At 51.4% G+C, this 12,411-nt stretch overlaps 1 protein-coding gene across 35 annotated transcripts in view; it reads left to right on the plus strand.

Moving 5' to 3' along the window:
- Nucleotides 1-12,411, plus strand: part of CLASP1 (cytoplasmic linker associated protein 1) — a 2,584,612-nt gene that overhangs the window by 2,451,000 nt on the left and 121,201 nt on the right. The window lies entirely within an intron of this gene.

Here is a 12,411-nt window from a genome sequence, read left to right on the forward strand (position 1 = left end):
CATGAACTGCACTCCTGTGCTGCAGTATGCTTGCTGCATTTCTATTCATACCATCTGTGTTTGGCCTGCAGGAGGGATCTAGATGTTCTGCCACGGTCCCTCGCTTTTGGAGGTGGAATTCTGGTGCTGTAGCTGACACAGCAGTTTAGGGAGGGCCGGCTGAACCTTGGGGATCTGCGTGCTGCCTCCAGGTGGTCACATTGAGCAGCAGAAGGCTCCCACTGAGTCATAGGTCACTCTTGCTGGCTCCATCTATGGGACGTGGTCACAATACTTCTTGTCCATGAGCCCCCCACTTCCTTAAGTACCCTGCATACCATTCCTTCTTTGTAACAAACATCAGCTGACAGGCAAGTTGCAGATAAAGGGAATGACCATGGCTGTTTGTATGGGCGTGAAGGGATCAGACTCTTGACTCCCCATTTGTGTTTTGATGGTTGGGGGTGCCCTGCTCTCCAATCAAGGGGTGACATCCCATAGATAAGGGGACTACATAGGGGGCTACTTGATGAGACAAATAAGCCCCCTTGTGAGTAACGTGCACTTTCTTTGCCAACATATACATGTAAGATTGAATGCTAAATATAGCCTCTCTTTGATGGGTTAAACTCTACTTTTAATACAGGATAGGAAATGCTTTTGTCATTAGAAAGCTTGTAACCCCCTGGTTTCGTCCCGTATGTACATTGCGTCATTGGTTCCAAGCTTGGTTTGCACTTTATAGATCCCATACATACATATTACTTGCAGAGATTTTGGGATGTTCATATTTCCAATTGCCTGCATCCTTCAACAAACGCTTCATATTTACTGGCTGTACATCATGTTTATTCTGTGTACTTTCTGTTCCTAAAACCCTTGTCTTGTGCTGCGGTTTCAGTTTCACAACTTAGCACATCCCCTGATTATTTGTTGGTTCATAGCTAAGCTGTTGTTAGTGTGCCTAAATCAACACAAAAGCAAATCCTGCTCTCAGCTCGGACTTTGTTGCTCATTAAGATTCAAGACTTTATATGGAGAGGCTGTATGCCAGGTAATTAATGTTAGTTTCATCCCTTTAGGCTTGGCACCCCGCAAGATTCAAAAAGTTCTGCGTGTTTTAAGCTATCTGTACTCTCAAAGGACACCGATTGAGAGCCAAAGAATGTGGAGATTTCTTATGCTCTGTTAGAACCACAGCTAAAATGCAACCTCTCAAGCTGAAATATTAGTTGGCCACATAGACCAGTCTTGTCCAGTACCTAAATGGCCTTTGTTGCTTGATTTCCCTCTACAGACAGACTGGGAAAAGTACAGAAATAGGAGTGGTTCAAGACCGGGAGGGGCCGTGAGGATAGATCAGGGGCAACGTGCCTGCCTTGGAATTAAGACGACACGTAGCAAAACAGGTTTGCTCCCCGGGTCCGCGCTTAGAAACCTCTGGGTATTAAATGCGTTATAAATAACCAATTACAATTACAAAAGAACGGAAGCCCATTTGCACTGGTGCGAAGAGTAAGCAATACAATGGTATCACTAGCATTGCAAACCGGTATCGTATATTGAAAATAGCTGAACGTGTGTGTTTCCCAGTAATCTGTAAATTATCTATTCCACTGGGTCTTGGAGAAAATTTACTACTTTGGGTGGAGCTCGATTAGCTTTAAAAAAGTGATGGATCTTCTTTAAATTATATTGGTAAAAACAAGATAAGAGGTCCCTTTTAACACTGGGTGATTTTTATTTTTACTGCATAATGCTCAGAATTTAAATAACTTTGATTCATAGAAGAAAATCGGAATAAACACGCACCTTTTGCCATGTGTGACGGGGCCACTGATCTAGCCCTGTCCGGGTTGGGAGGGAGTCAGAACCCAACAACCCTAGGTGCCAGAGAATGTGTAGACGGGCCTCCTCCCATCTTCCTGCTGTCTGTCAGGACAGTACCATGGCAGGATTTGGCATTGCGCTGTATAACATCTTTGCAGAAAGACCACAGACAAGCAAAGGAGAAGAGACTGCTCACCAGGAGAAACTAACTTATACAGCAAAGCTGTGTAGAAAAGGGGGCAGGGCTTACTGTCCTTATGTAACCTCCCCAACCCTCCCCTGACACATCCCTTGAGAGCAAGGTAAACCATTGGTAGAGAAGTGGCCAATCCAGAGAGGGAGGGATATATAAGAGGGAGCTTGAGTTTGGGAGTTGTTCAGTGTGGGCTGCAGTTTGGTGTGGGCTGCAGTTATGTGAGGACCGGCTGCAGTAGATGTCCAAGAGACCAGAGGAGGCGAGAGCGACTGGAGTGTGGAGGCTATTGTTAAGGTCGTCTGTGAAGTGTTTGTGTGAGAGAGAGGCGAGTGTGAGTAGTAGTGGTTAGAGTAGGAGTAGTGGTGTAGTAGCGATAGTTGGGAATAAGTAAAGTAGGCAGTGGGAGTAGCAAGTGAAGTAGATAAGAGGTAGACCGGTAATTGGTAGTAGAGGGCTGAGCGGGCCACCATATCCCTGGGTGTGTTAAAGGTGTAAACGTAGTAGTGAGATTGGTAGCAGTGGAATAGGAGCAGTAGTCGACGGGGAGTAGGTAGAGCGACTGACTGGTGAAATAGGAGTAGTTATTGGTATAGAAGGAGGGAACAGACGATAACAGACAGAGGGGTAGTTGGAGGTTCGAACTTTAGTAAGAACAGGAGTAGGAACGGAAGTAAGATCGATGGGTGGAGGTGGAAAGGCAGAGTTAGAGGGACAGTGGCGTGCTGGGAGGAGACTGGTATAGCAAAGGGTCAGGTTTGTGAGGGTATAAATGAGTGAGTGTGACGCTGGACGGAAGAAGGCACCATATATTATTCCCAAAGACTACTAAGCAGGGATCGTTTCTTTTTTTTAAAAACTTTCTTTATTGGTTTTTAATAACATTTAAATAACTACCTTATCCAGTTCCCCTATAAGAACTCCTGGCTCGTGGCTTTGCACGCACAGTGTTACGAATACACTTCTATTCACATTAGTTCATTCAGTATCTGTACATTAGCACGACCATTATAGGAATTGTTCCATCGCCTTCCCGATGCATTAATGTCTGTGTCTCTTGCGATGATAGGATTCCCGGAACGGTTTGACTGCTTATTATTTAATTCTTATGCACATCACACCATCTTGGGTCCAATTGGAATGTCTCATACTTTCAGGATAGGGTTTATCTGTTATGGGGTATCTGGAACTGGTTGTGTATCTTGTTGCAGTTCAGAGTAGTATTGCTGGAAGGAGGACCAGTAATCGATTGGGCGTCTACTGGCAGGGGGTGATCGTGCATACTTGGTTTCTCTTTGCTTGCAAGTATTCATATTTCGAGGGGATTGGGTCCTCCGACGTATTCCATATCTATGACAGGTAATGTCCACAGCTGTGCTGCTTCGGAGAATCTTTGGTGTCTGCGTCCTGCGTCAATGAGCCGTCCCCGAGGACCTCCTCCGACGGCCGACGACACCCGATGTGATAAGTAGGACGCACGACGCCCATAGCCTCAGTTCCGTTGTCTCTGCGAACGTGTTCGCTTTGTGAATCTCGGTACGCCTTGACTCGTTGGAGTTTGCTGTTTCAATTCTCGGTTCGTTGAACCTGTTCGGTTTGTTGTGAAGACCTGCTCATGGCGATGTCTTTCTCGTCTTCAACTCCGCGTCCGGGCTTCAAGAACTGCGGGGACTGTGGGTCCAAGATGTCGGTCACGGACTCGCACGACGCCTGCCTCTGGTGCCTCGGGGAGGCCCACGATACGGACGACTGTGTCGACTGCCAGTCGCTCACTGCAAAGGCCTTGCGGGAACGCAAGAAGAAGCTGTCGGTTGGCCGGTTGTCTAAGCCCCGGAAGTCGAGGTCTGCGGGGCTTTCGACGGATGCCTCGAGGGGCGACTCTCCGCGTCATCGTTGGAAGTCCGGTGGGTCTCCTTCCAGGAGTCGCTCTCGCCACTCCTCCGCCTCTTCGAGGCATTCCAGGAAGCGCCGGCATAGGTCGCCTTCCCTGTCCTCTTCCGAGGACTCCGCCCGTCGGCGGGTCGCTTATCCCTCCATTCAAGCGACACCGGAGGAATGGGCTTCCTTTTGGAAGCAGATGCTAGCGATTCTGGAATCGCAGGGCACTGGTCCGTCCGCGCCTCCGAGTGGGGTCGGTCGGCACCGGTCGAGAGACACCGCTCGTACGCCTTCGGGCTCGAGTAGTTGGCACGGCTTGCGGGAGAGGTCCCGCTCGGACAAGGGTAGCCGTTCTTGCCATGCCCGTGCCAGGTCCCGGTCCTCGACGCGCTCGAGACCGTGTGATCCTGTGCCGTCTTCGAAGAAGACGTCGATGCCTGTGGCGCCAAGGTCGTTGACGATTTCTCTCGAGGCTCCGCCTCTGAGGGGGTCTTCGTCGGCGCCTAGGTTGTCGAGAGAAACGCTCGGAGCTGTGGCTTCGAGGACTGTGTCGATGCCCCCGATGCTGGCGGCGCTGCAGCTGACGTCTACGCCGATTCGCTTGACGTCGATGCCTTTTCTGTCGACGCCGGCACCGACTCGTTCGGCGCCCTCGAAGCCTTTCGAGGCGGTGGTGTCGGAGGGGCCCCGTGGCACGGGGTTTGCCCCTAGAAAGGCTATGGCTAAGGTCCGGCACTGCTTTGGTCCACAGAGGTCTTCCTCTCCCGCCTGGAGTACATTTCAGAGGGTGATGAAGGCTCTGATGGCGGCCTGGTTCCGGTTACGGTTCCAGATGACCTTATCTCGGGCCATAGCCAGTTTGATGACTTGAGGCAGTTGCTGCATGACGCCAGTGGACTGGACACCTCTCCGGAGGTGGAGTTTTGTCGGCCGGAGCCTGGCTCTCATGCCGATTCTTCATATCGGCGCCTTATGTCTCGGGTTACCGAGTACTTGGGTTGGTCAGCTCCCCCAGGGGAGTTCGTTCAGGATGATCTCACGGACATCCTTGATCTAGGTCCACCCACTGACCTGGTTTTGCCTTTTCATATGGCTCTGCAGAGAAGGGTGGCGGCGGCTTGGACTGCTCCGGAGAGTCTCCCGGCAGTGGGCAAGTCTTTGTCACGAAAATACCGTCCAGCCAGTAGCGACCCCTGCTACTTGTCTAGGCGCCCCACCCCGGAGAGTTTGGTGGTGCAGGCGGCTACGGCCCCGGCAAAGCAGGCGTCGTATCCGACCATCCCTCCGGATAGGGACGACAAACGTTTTGACGGCTGGGCGAAGAAAGTGTTTTCTTCGGGGGGTATGGCGCTTCAGGCAGCCAACTCCATATGTGCCTTGTCTCGTTTCACACGCACTCTGTGGAACTGTGTTGCATTAGCGGCTGATCATATTCCCGAAGGGGACGAACGGGATGGTTTCCTTGCTATGGTTCAGGATGGCAAGGATGCTATGTGTGAGGCCGTTCAGTCGGGTTTGGACTTGGCAGATTGTGTCAGCCGGTCCATGGCGGTGAGCACCGTAATGCGCAGGTTTGCGTGGTTGCGGAAGTCTGGGTTTGCTCCTGATGTGCAGTCCCGGCTCCTCAACATGCCCTTTGACGGTGAACACCTTTTTGGCAGCAAGGCTGACGAGAGCCTTGAGAGGTTGCAGACCTCCAAAGCTGCAGCAAAGTCGTTGGGCGCTGCAGTTCGCCAACCTCCGCCTTTTCGTCCTAGGGGACAGCAATGGAGGGGAGGTTCCTTTCGCTATTACTCGTCCTTCAGTAAAGCGAGGGGAGCTGGCAGTCAAAGAGGCCATCGTAAAAGTGCCAGAGGTGGAAACAAAGGTACTCGAGGTGCCAAGGCCGCTCGGGCAGTTGCCTCTTTGCCCTCAGGCAACGCCGCAGCCGCTACCACTCAGTCATGAGGCCAGGTCCCATGGTTCGCCGGTTGGGGGAAGGCTGGCGCAGCATCTTGTAGAGTGGCAAGCCATTACTTCGGATGTGTGGGTTCTGGAGATCATAACCCACGGCTACTGTCTTCCTTTTCGGGCAGAGGCCTCACGACAATCCACCAGGGAACCTCTCTTTGAAGAGTCCGGATCCGCTCCTTGCGCAGGAAATTCAAGCCCTGCTGGAGAAAGGCGCCATAGAACTGGTGACTGTAGCGGAGAGGAACAAAGGATGGTATTCCCTTATTTTTGATTTCAAAGAAAGACGGGGGATTGAGACCCATCATGGACTTGCGCGGTTTGAACAAGCTCCTCAGGAAGGACAAGTTCAAGATGGTTACTCTCTCTCAAGTCCTCCAGGCCCTTCAACTTCAGGACTGGTTGGTGTCTCCTGACCTCAAGGACGCTTACTTCCATGTGCTGATCCATCCCAAGCACAAGAAGTACCTGAGGTTCGCGGTTGGCGACTCGCGCTGTCAGTTTCGGGTCCTGCCGTTCGGATTGACCTCCGCCCAAGGGTTTTCACCAAGCTCATGGTGGTGGTGGTGGCAGCGCATCTCAGGAAAGGGGGGATTCACGTCTACCCCTACCTGGACGATTGGTTGATCAGGGGGAGCTCTCCCGAGCAAGTCCTGGATCATCTGTCCGTCACCTGCCACTTCCTTCACAGGCTGGGCTTCTCCCTCAATTTAAAGAAGTCCCATTTGACACCAACGCAGCGGCTCCAGTACATCGGAGCAGTGCTCGACACGTCCCTGGGGCAGTGTTTTCCTCCTCAGGTGAGGGCTCTTCACATTCAGCAGATGGTGCACAAGTTTCAGTTTGCCCAGAATCTCCCAGCGTCCGGGTTCTTGAGACTGCTCGGCCTCATGCCATCCTGCATTCTTCTGGTGCCAGAGGCTCGTCTGCGGATGAGATCTTTGCAGTGGGCACTCAAGCTCCAGTGGTCTCAGTCCTCCGGCAGGCTGTCGGACCCTGTTCAGGTGCCGTCCTCGGTAGCCCGGGACCTTCTGTGGTGGGCCGTCGAGGGCAATCTGATGAAGGGGGCCCCGTTTTGGCTGCCCTGGCCGGAGGTGACGATCGTGACGGACGCATCCCTCACGGTTGGGGAGCTCATGCCAACGAGTTGACAGTCAGCGGTCGTTGGTCTCCGTCGGAGTCCAGACTCCATATCAATCTGTTGGAGCTGAGGGCCGTCAGGCTATCCCTGAAGGCTTTTCTGCCGACTGTGCGCAGAAAGAGTGTCCTGATTCTAACGGACAATACGGTGGCCATGCACTACCTCAACAAAAAGGTGGGGGCAGGGTCACTTCCGCTGTGCAGGGAGGCGATGCAGCTCGAATTCTGGGCCATACAGCAGGAAGTGTCGGTCATCTGGCCGGAGACGACAACGAGACGGCGGACGCTCTGAGCAGGCAGAGCTCGATCTCTCACAAGTGGGAGCTGGTTCAGGAGATTCTCCTGGAGATCTTTGCCCTTTGGGGGACCCCTCAAGTGGATCTCTTCGCCTCCAGTGTCAACCGGAAGTGCGAAAGGTTTTGCTCGCGGGAATTTCCTCCAAAAGGAGCCTTAGGAGACGCGTTCGTGGTGGAGTGTTCATTCCCACTGCTGTACGCGTTTCCTCCAGTCCCCGTCATCCCGCAAGTGCTGTGGAGGTTACGGAGGTTCGGTTCCCAGATGATCCTCATCGCTCCGGCGTGGGCCCGGAGGACGTGGTACCCGGAACTTCTAGACTTGTCCATCTGCCCTCCACATCGTCTTCCCTACCGAGACTGCTCTCACGGGAGGGGGGTCAGGTGCTCCATCCAGAGGTCAGATCCCTCAATCTTCACGCTTGGCTTCTGAAAGGTTGAGGTATAAGGATTGGGACCTCCCTGAAGACGTGATGGAGGTGTTGCTCTCGGCCAGGCGGCCGGCAACTAAGTCTCTGTACCGTTGCCATTGGAGAAAGTTCTGCGACTGGTGCAGAGTTCAGAATGTGGATCCTTTTGAATGTGACATTCCCATGGTTCTGTCATTTTTGCTTTCTTTGGCCCACAGGGGCTTGCAAGTGGGGACCATTAAAGGTTACCTGGCGGCGCTGTCCATATTAAAGCGCTCATCTGAAGAGTGTTCCTATTTTAAAATTCCTTTAATTTAGCAGTTTTTGAAAGGGCTCACTAATGTGTTCCCTCCGTCACCTTTTCTGGTGCCAGGTTGGGATTTGAACCTTGTTCTTAAGTTTCTTATGAGTGCTCCGTTTGAGCCTTTACATTCTTGCCCTTTGAGACTGTTAACTTTGAAAACTGTGTTTTTGGTTGCGGTTACTTCCGCTCGCAGAGTGAGTGAGTTATAGGCACTTTCAGTTAAGCCACCCTTCACTGTGTTTCACAAGGACAGGTTTGTCCTTAGAGTTCGTCCTTCTTTTCTTCCGAAGGTGGTTTCGAAATTTCATTTGAGCCAGACGGTTGTTCTTCCGGCGTTCTATCCTCCTCCACATCCTGGTAAGGAAGAGGAGAGGCTCCATAGGCTTGATCCTAGGAGAGCGTTGAGCTTTTATATTTCGCGCATGTCCCGGGTCAGAGTGGACGACCAACTTTTCATTGGTTACGCTGGAAAGCGTTTGGGACAAGCTGTGACGAAACAGACTTTGTCTCGTTGGATTATTTTAGCTACCTCCGAGTGTTACCGCTTGGCGGGTAAGGACCCTCCGGCTGGCTTGCGGGCCCATTCTACCAGAGGAGTGGCTGCGTCTAATGCCCTGCAGAGGGGAGTTCCTATTCGTCACATCTGTGATGCAGCCACCTGGGCTTCAGTACATACTTTTGTACGTCACTATTCCCTTGATTCCATCAGAGGGCAAGATCTGGCCTTTGGCAAGGCAGTTCTCTATTCCGCAATTTGATTGGGCATGCTATATTTGTATTCTAAATTCTTTCCCACCTCCTTGCTTGGTACTGCTTTGGGAGTCTGTCATAGATATGGAATACGTCGGAGGACCCAATCCCCTCGAAGAACAAGTTACTTTCTTACCTGGTAACGTTCTTTCGATGGGATGGTCCGACGAAGTATTCCATATCGCTCCCTCCCTGCCTTCCCCGCTGCAGAATTTCATTTGCGATTGCAGCTTGCGTTCCGCAAGGCCTTGTGTGTCTAACTGGCAGCAAACTGGTTGCACACGTTCTGGGAAAAAACTATAACTGAGGCTATGGGCGTCGTGCGTCCTACTTATCACATCGGGTGACGTCGGCCCTCGGAGGAGGTCCTCGGGGACGGCTCATCGACACAGGACGTAGACGCCAAAGATTTTCCGAAGCAGCACAGCTGTGGACATTACCTGTCATAGATATGGAATACGTCGTCGGACCATCCCATCGAAAGAACGTTACCAGGTAAGAAAGTAACTTGTTCATTCTAACCATCTCATATAACTTGGTGCATTACCTTTCCCCCATGTTCTGGCAATCTGTTATCTAGCTGTTACCGTGGCCATCCCCAACAGCTGCTTCTCAGTCTGGGAGCTCCTTTTGATCAGCGCTAGGAGCATAGCTCTGGTGTATATATGTACCGTGGGCAACATCAGTCATTGCCACCTCAATCCTCTCTCAGAAAGGTCTGATATGCTGGCATGACCAAACTACATGATAAAAATCCACTGAGTCTGCATTACACCTTCTACATGAGGGGGATCTCTCCTGGTAGAATCTGCTTAACTTGGCCGGGGAATAGTAGACTTGATGTAAGAATTTAAATTGTATCAGCCTGAACCGACTGTTCAGTGACAGGTTACGTGTCGGTATACAGATTACTTTCTATTGTTCTTCCTTTATTATTGTCCCCGGTCTTTCTCCCAGGTATTTATTTTTTATTTTTTTTTAAATATGTTTATTTTAAACCAAGAGAGTGGCAACAGTACAGAATAATCGAGACATGTAAAGCAGCCCCATGAATCCCCTCTAATCCCCCCACTTCCCCTGTGGCCCTTGGTCTGTGGACGCTTCCCGCTAGTTTGTGTTCACTGGTCCTGCTTCGGTTATGATACCCCTGTCAGGGAGCATCTTAGTCTCTCCAGGCTCGCCGGGCGTTGGCGGGCTTGTAAGTCAATGCAGGGAATTTCTGATCATGTTCCAGCACGGGGGCCCAAGTGTTCTGGAAGCGGTGGAGGGTCCGGCCTTTGCTGCTGTTACCTTTTCCGCGATCAATGTGTCCCAGATTTTTCCCCACCACTGGATTATCGAGGGGCCGTCCAGGGCTTTCCAGGAACGGGCGATCACTATTTTCCCCGCCAGAAGGCATTGAGTTAGTAGTTTAGCTTTGTTTCCAGAGCACGGATAGATCCCGCGAATCAGGGCCCCTAAGAGGATGGGCTCAGGCTCAAGGGGGAGGGCCGTCTGGGTGATATGTTCAATGGCCGCCAAGAATTGTTTCCAAACTGTTGGATACCTGGGCATGCCCACCACATGTGGAAAAAGGAGCCCGGTCGGCCGCACCCTCTCCAGCAGCTAGGGTCCTGGGAGTGATTCATATGATGGAGCCTAAGGGAGGAGTAGTACCGGCGCAGCAGGTTTTTGTATGCGCATTCTCTGTTGGTGACACATGCGGTTGACGCGTGTGTTCGAGTCCAGATGTCCACCAAGGCTTGATCCTCAACCGGGTGTCCCAAGTCAGCCTCCCACTGGGCTCTCCCAGGTATTTCTATATGATTGACTCCTACCAATCCTCCCCCATATGAACATTTTGTAAGTGATTGAGACCAGTTTCCTAGTGCATAGAGGATTGATCCAGTATTGGAGAATAGAGTGGGGGTCTGGAGCCCAGGGGAACATGGGCCACTTAATTCTTAAAACCTTCCAAATCCTAAAATATAAAAGCAAGGACACTGCGGTCCACTCCCCCCTGGCCCGCAAGACATCCCACTTTATAAACTGTTCTTTGTGAACCAAGTCACCCAGCATCTGGACCCCCAGTTTCTGAAAGTGAATCTGGAATGTTTTGTTGTGAGTGAGTGGGATCCCACAGATTTTATGTATTGGGTGGTCTGGGGAATAGCATGTCTCTCTGCACCAATTATTCGACCAATCTGTTCCCAGACTCTACATGTCACTGCTATGGGATGGACCTCAGTCCAGGGTACTCTTTCCCGGGTGCCCCAAAGCATTCCCAGTATGTCATTCTGGCTTGCGATTGGCCTCGCCAGTAGAGAGTGAGGAGAGTCGTATATAGAAGATCTCCATGCCTCGATGTATTGGACCTGTGCCGCCAAAAAATACAGATATAAATTTGGGTATTCTAGCCCACCTTGCTCGTACTGCAACGTAAGAGTATCATAGGACACCCTGGCTTACCTACCTGCCCAGGCCAACTGCATCATTAGACTTTTGGCTCGTGTCCCGAAATGTGTAGGGGGTCAGATAGGTAACTTATTAAAAATGTAAAGCAGCCTGGGGAGAATAATCATTTTAGCCAATCCACTCCATGCTGCTTGGGAAATGGGCAGAAGGATCCACGGTTCCACTCTGTATTCCAATAGTTCTAGCGTTCTTACATAGTTGCTCTTATAGAGATCTCCCACCGTTGTCGACGCCAGGATACCTAAGTACCCGGTCAAGTGGCACAGCGAGTAGAGCGCTCGCTTTGACATCTGTGCAGAGCCTGCTAAAGCAGGTTCGAATCCGGCGGGGCCAAACTCAGCCTTTCATCCTTCCGAGGTCGATAAATGAGCACCACACACCGTGGGTAATAATAAGCAGCGCTCAGATACCTGAGGGTTCGTAGCGCTATATAAATGCCAAATTATTATTATTATTATTAAGTAACGTAAACCCTGGGGGCACCAGCGGAAGTCTCCCCCTATGTATACCTGTCATACTCCTGGTGTCAGGGGCAGTACCTCAGATTTGTTCCAATTCGCAGCCCGAGATATCCCCAAATCTACTTATCTCCTGTGTCAGCGGGGGGAGCTTCAGCCTGGGGTGTTTGACGTACAGTAATATATCATCCACAAATATTGAGATGACGGAGAGATGTGAATGTATTCGTATACCCCGGTGTGCATGCAGTTCTCAGATGTGTCACGCTAATGGTTCCATTGCTAGAGCGAACAGGATCGGCGGAAGTGGGCAGCCCTGACGTGTGCCGCGACGGATAGATGTAGTCTAACTCTATCTCGTTTAAACCGCCGCCTTGGGGGGCCATATACAGCAGGCGAATCCAGCGGAGGAATGTGAGGCTGAATCCGGCTGAATACAGAGCGGCAAAGGACCTCGAATAGAAAAGGCCAGGAGTAACGTGCAGAGTAACAGTCTGCATCAGTCTGAGAGGACATGCTTTTCGTTTCCCTGCTGTTAATTTTGTGGACTGCTGCTGCTTTAAGGATCAACAAGACCCACTGCCTTTAAAAACTCTGCTTCAGCGCGGAGCACGCGCGGAATAACGTGCAGAGTAACAGTCTGCATCAGTCCGCAGCGGGAGGCGAGGAGGTGAAACGCCCTGCTCTACTGAACGCTGCCGCTGACACTGCTCCCGAGGTGGTGAGGTAGGCGGAAACGTATTGGAGCTCCCGCTCCTGCACTGTAAGCTCC

The sequence above is a fragment of the Ambystoma mexicanum genome, chromosome 9, assembly GCF_040938575.1.
Source record: "Ambystoma mexicanum isolate Mex_15411 chromosome 9, UKY_AmexF1_1, whole genome shotgun sequence".
In the NCBI taxonomy this organism is placed as follows: Eukaryota; Metazoa; Chordata; class Amphibia; order Caudata; family Ambystomatidae; genus Ambystoma; species Ambystoma mexicanum.